Raw genomic sequence first — 6,107 nt, 5'->3', positions numbered from 1 at the left:
TAAATTTGAAGGCAAATGTCACAAATGCAAGAAGAATGGGCACAAATCCTCTGAATGCAAAACTAAGATATTGAATCCAATAGAAAATTGTAAAAGCTATATTTGGTTGGGACTACAACACTTGGTGTAGATTTCACTATTGTGGAGAATTTGCACACATTGCAATAAAGTATGTAAGACATCACATGAGGACAAAAGACACCACTAGAAGATGTTTCATTTGTACAAAACTTGGTCATATTGCCAAGAACTATATGAACACTAGAAGAATTGAAGATGAAAAGAAAGCTAAGAATGATAACATTAGAAGATAAATGAGACAATACTGGATTCTAAAATCTTCTGAAAATGCAAGTCTGAGAAATGAAGCACATGTCACTCAAGAATTGGTTGACTCGAGAATTTATATTTGATCTACCACAAGGATAATTAGAACTATGATTCTAAAGTAGACATCCTACATTAGTTCTAGTAAGATAAGAGGAAAGATCCATATCAGCATTCAAGATGCAAAGGGATCACCAAGTATCTAAGAAAATTCTAGACCTTATCGAGCTAGGTCATGTTACAAGACTCAACTGAGAAAGGTCAAGAGTAACTGAGTCATTGTGTGGACACTGAGTCATTAATGTTCCTACCAAGAAATTAATTCAAGCCAAGTGGAAGATAGTCTATCATCAACCAAGCAATCTTACCAAGCATTTATGGTGATTGAAAGGTGGAATTTGATAAAAAGGGTGAAATTGAATTCATTTGTCACTCTAAATTTTCAAGAGCTATTTGTGAAGAGCGATTCTTGTGCATCCAAGTGATCTATGTGAATTATTGTTGAAGTCTTTCATGTTTTCTCAAACCCTACCAAGTGATGGCATCCTCCAATAGCAAGACAAAGAAAGGGTATGTGATGTTAGTTCGAGGAGTAGAATGGAAAGCACCAGATTTCAGGTTGAGTCTAGCTATTGCAGAAACTCTTTATCCAATTAGAGCTTAGTCTCAAATTCCATCTAAGGTACTTCTGGTAAATTATATTCTCTCACATTTTCATTGTTCAATTCAGGATATAAGAACCCTAGAAATGGATGAAACTTTGGAAAAGTTGTGTGTGAATGGTGTGTTAAAACCAGATTATCAACACTTGGAAGCCAAGGGTTTAACCCACATTCCACACATGCCCTGAGAATTTCAAATAAAATGGATAAGGTTTAGCCTTAGGGCCATGGGCACAATGGGTAGTTATGTTGGAGTAGCCCATCTTGATAATGAAGAAAATGACTCATCCGATCATAGGACTTCCAATGTTGACAAAGCCAAAAACCACCAAAACCCTAAGTTGGGTGGAACTGGAAAAGAAAACCCTTATTGAATGCGATAGAAAAGGTATGAAGATCAGTTGCGTTACTGATATGGAGCTGAAATTTTGAATTCATGTAATTGAACACAAGATATATAGCTCTAGTATACTCAATAGTTGTTGGTGTAAATAGGTATTTACTATTTACACTTTACTTAAGTTTACTTAGGTTAGTGCATTATTTTATTATTTCTCTTTATGAGACACTTAGGAGTTTGCGCATCTTCTAGAGTTGTCATGTAGACAACACAGAAGTACACAACTCTAATTATGCACATGGTGTCTATAGCACATGAGTTTGCATCATTCACTGAGTTGTCATGTAGACAACACAGTTTTTCACACTCCTAATTTTGCACATGTTGTCTACAACACTGATGTGCGTGTTTCACCTTTGTAGGCTTATCCTCTCATCATCGCACTTAATTTTGTGCATAATGGAGGATAACCCATATTTGGTGGACATGTGCCTAGTTGTTGAACTTATCATGATGCTGATTTCGAGGCATTCTAGATGCATCTCAGAGGCCTTTTATATTGAGGCACTCCTAGTGTACTTGTACATAGAATTGAATACTATACAGTTATTCTGATCATACTCTAGTCTAATTTGTGCTTGTGTTTTGAGTTCCTTGGTCTTGTGTAAATTCTGCCCTAAGGCAGATTCTTACATAGTATTAGAGCATAGGGAGATACTCTTCACATAGCCATTGGAGACCTTGTTGCTTCATCTCTTTAAGGGACCCAATTCAGATCTAGAGCATTAGCTATAATTGGGAGTTTCTAGAGCCAAAGTGGACCTGGCCATTGTGTTTAGAGCGACAATTTGATGAAGATTGACTATAAATTTTCCTATTTTAGGCCATAGTCAACCAAGAGGCAATTTTTTTGCAAATCGAAACCTGAAGGCCCAATTTGCAAATCTGGGTATGGTCTTATTTGATTTGCAATTCATTTTATAGATCTAATTTATTCTCTGCTTTTTCAAAAAAAATTCAAAATTATTTTCATGGCTGTACAGAGAAAATTTTTTAGGCTCAGGTACCAAGCAATCAAACCTCGACCCTGAACTTGTGCGAAATATTTCATAGTCCATAGAATATTTTGTTCATTCATAGGTGGATCTGGACAATGAACGACATATTGGATTTGAGAAGCACAGAGAATATTTTCCTGTCCCACAGGTAGTAATTGCCACTCTGGCTACACAATCCACCAACGGCCAAAGAAAACACAGGCTACTCATTTTATTTAACATTTCTTGCACCTTGGTTTTAAAAACCATTCAAACCCCATGCATAGGGAATGTGGAACTAAACCCACGAGATCTTGACGATCAAAAACTAAGATCCAACATCGAAACTTGGTCGTTGCAGCCGCAGAGTTTGTGACATGCGTCGTAAGGAGAACTTGCCACACAACTTAAAGCATTTGACCATGCAAATCTTGCAACAACTAGCACTAGACATGTGGAAACATCTTAGCCTGCCATGTGGAAAGATTTGTCACCTCCTCCGCTAACACGATAGTCTGCCTTAGTGACATGACACCTACTAATAAGTATGCCCTATTAGTCGAAGGTATAGATACGTCAGCTCCAGTTAGCACATACGTGGATGCCAGATTAGCAGCCAAACTAGGGCATGTTTGATTTTTTTGTACCACTCTATACATGCCACATCATTGATCGTACAAAGTGACATCATCACAACCTTGTGTAGACGTTGACATTAGCAAACCTGTAGCCTAAAATTGATGACCATATGACTATCACTCTAGGTCATTTTTAAACTACTAAGACGGCCATTTGACCATCAAATTTAGCACAGTTTTTTCCTCTGCAGACCCCTCTTCATAAGGGGTTTTGATTTGGCAGCCCAATTCCAAATAGCCATAACTCGGTCACCCAGACTCCAAATTAGGTGCATTTTTTTTTATTTTGGGTAAAAGTTCCTAAATTTTTCAGTGGTGTGGCTAGTTTCTAGTTTTGGTGAATGAATTTGTTAGAATTAGCATTTTTTGGTGACTGTTCCTGTCTAATCCTAATTTTTGAAATTTCAAATGCATCGTATGGGCTCATCTGAACACCTTTTTAGGTTCCATTTTTTTTGAAAGTGTATATTTTTTCATCTAGTTTTCAGATCTATAGTCAGATTGTAGTCTTATTTGGACAAAAGTATCACTTTCAAATCTAGGTCTTGTTTTGAATTGTAATGCTTCATAATTGATGTAATTTTGAGCTACATTGTAAAAGTCCAAATTTGTACTCTATATAGAGGTTATTATCAAAAAAATTAGAAAGTCCACATTCTCCATTTTGGAAAGTGGCCCATTGTAAATGCACTATATATAAAGTGCCAAAATCATTTATTTGGGTGGGATTTTTTGATTGAGTGAAAAGGAAGGGTGTGTACTATGTACTGTCTCTCCTTTATCTTGTGTTCTTGCATTATAGGTTCTTTTTAAAAGTTAACTCTACATAATTATTCTACTTGGAATGAAAACATTAAAGAGCCATTGGTAGAAAAAGGTTTATGGTGTTATGTCACTCGTGCAGCCAAGAAACCTCCTGCTGATGCTGATGAAGCTCGTAAAGAAGACTGGGAATCCAAACAAGAGATGCCCTTAGGAACCTTGTTGAAAAATATCTCTGATCCTGTCAAATTTCACATTAGGAAGCTTACAGATCTAATAGACATTTGGGATAAACTAGAAGCTTTGTATGGGACAGTAGATGAAGACATGGCTTACACAATAGAGGATAAACTTCTCAAGTTGGATCTTAGAAATTTTGACACAATTAAAGACTATCTTACCCAAGTAGAAATGTATAGGACATAGCTGAAGGATTGTGGTGAATCCATTAAAGATGGAAAGATGATCAAACACATCATGACTCATCTTCCACCTGAATATGATCCTTTTGTTTCTAGCTTTAATACACACAAATTAACAATGGGTAGTGCCTATGTTAAGCCTTCATTTGAGAAATTCTCAAAAATGTTGATCCTTGAACATCACAATCTAGTAGGTATGGGAATTCTCAAGTCTTCTAAAACCAAAGCCTTGGTAGCAAATGAAGGTAATTCATGTGGTAAAAACTCAAACAAGAAGCAGAAGCAATGGAAGGCCAAGCCACAAGATGACACACAATAGTCCTCCTCAAAACAATAATCTTCCACAAGTCAATCTTCTTCAACTCAAAATTCTTCTTCACAACAAGGAAAGTCTTCTTCCAAGAACAATCCAACAATTCCAACAAGAAGGAGAAGAAAACATGTTCCTATTGTAAGAAGAATGGACATGAAGAGCATGAGTGCAAAGATAAATAGATTGATGAATTGATAAACATTATGAGGGAAAAAAAAATTGATGTTCCTAATGCATACAAAGACAAGGGTTCTTCATCCACTTCAAAGGGCAAGGGCCAAGTTTTAGTTGCAAGTACTAATAATGCGGAGGAATGGATTCTAGATTCAAGAGCAACTCATCATATGGGTGCTTTAAGGAAGCAATTTTCCTCTTTAAAAACTTCAAATGTACCTTACATTTATGTGGGCAATGATACTCAAATTGAAGTAGAAGGTAAAGGGAATGTTGAGTTAGAGAATGGCATCTTCAAGGATGTACTTCATGTTCCTAGCCTTAGCACCAACCTTCTCTCCATTTATCAAATCACTTAGTATGGATGTGGCAACAAAGTCAAGTTCCTTCCCAGCACAGTAGTGGTGAAGAATCTCAAAGATGATTCAATGGTGGCAATTGGAAAGGCAAACTATGAGACTAGACTTTATTCTTTCTCACATTTTGTGCCTAAGTCCACATCTCTTGCCTTGTTGACTCATTCAAACACTCAAACTAAACTATGGCATGAAAGATTTGGACACCTTAATTATCGCTACCTTCAGCAATTAAGCAACAAGGAAATGGTCATTGGTCTACCTCAAGTCAAGTTTTTAGAGGGAGTATGTCCAGGTTGTGAAGCAGGTAAACATCTCGAAGAGAAATATGACAAGGGGAAGTCTTGGAAGGCAACTATTGTTCTAGAATTGGTTCATAGTGATGTAGCTGGCCCTTTTCCAGTACCTTCTTTCGGTAAGGCCCGCTATGTTCTCACATTTATTGATGACTTTGCAAGGTACACTTGGGTCTTTTTCCTTGCTCATAAGAGTGAAGTCTAACTTTATCACATTCAAAGCTCAAGTTGAGAAGAAATCTAGGAAAGCCATCAAGATACTAAGCATAGATAATGGCAGAGAGTATGTCAACTTTAGAATTATAAACTATTGCACACGTGAGGGGATAGGTCTTCAACATTTAGTTGCATACACACCACAACAGAATGGTGTAGTTGAAAGAAAGAATAGAACCCTTAAGGAAATGACTACTTGCATGCTTCAACACAAGTCTCTTGATTAAGTGTTTTGGGATAAAGCCATGTGTTGTGCCAACTACATTCAAAACAAAAGTCTGCATAAGGCCTTAGATGGAATAACACCTTTTGAGGCATGGTGTGGAAGGAAACCAAGTGTTAAGCACTTCAAAGTTTTTGGTTGTCCAGCATGGGCTAGGATACCTCCACAAAAGTGAAAGGCATTAGAACCACAAAGCAAACCATGCATATTTTTTGGATATCCTGATCATCTTAAGGCATATAAATTAATGGATCCAGAGACTCATGAAATATTTTATGAGAGGAGTTTTCATTTTGAAGAGACATGTCCAAGTTTGGCTTCTTCAACTCTTTCTTCTTCCT

Source organism: Cupressus sempervirens, chromosome 10 (assembly GCF_028749045.1).
Source record: "Cupressus sempervirens isolate cs-2001-9-10 chromosome 10, ASM2874904v1, whole genome shotgun sequence".
Lineage (NCBI taxonomy): Eukaryota > Viridiplantae > Streptophyta > Pinopsida > Cupressales > Cupressaceae > Cupressus > Cupressus sempervirens.
This window is presented reverse-complemented; position numbering follows the sequence as displayed.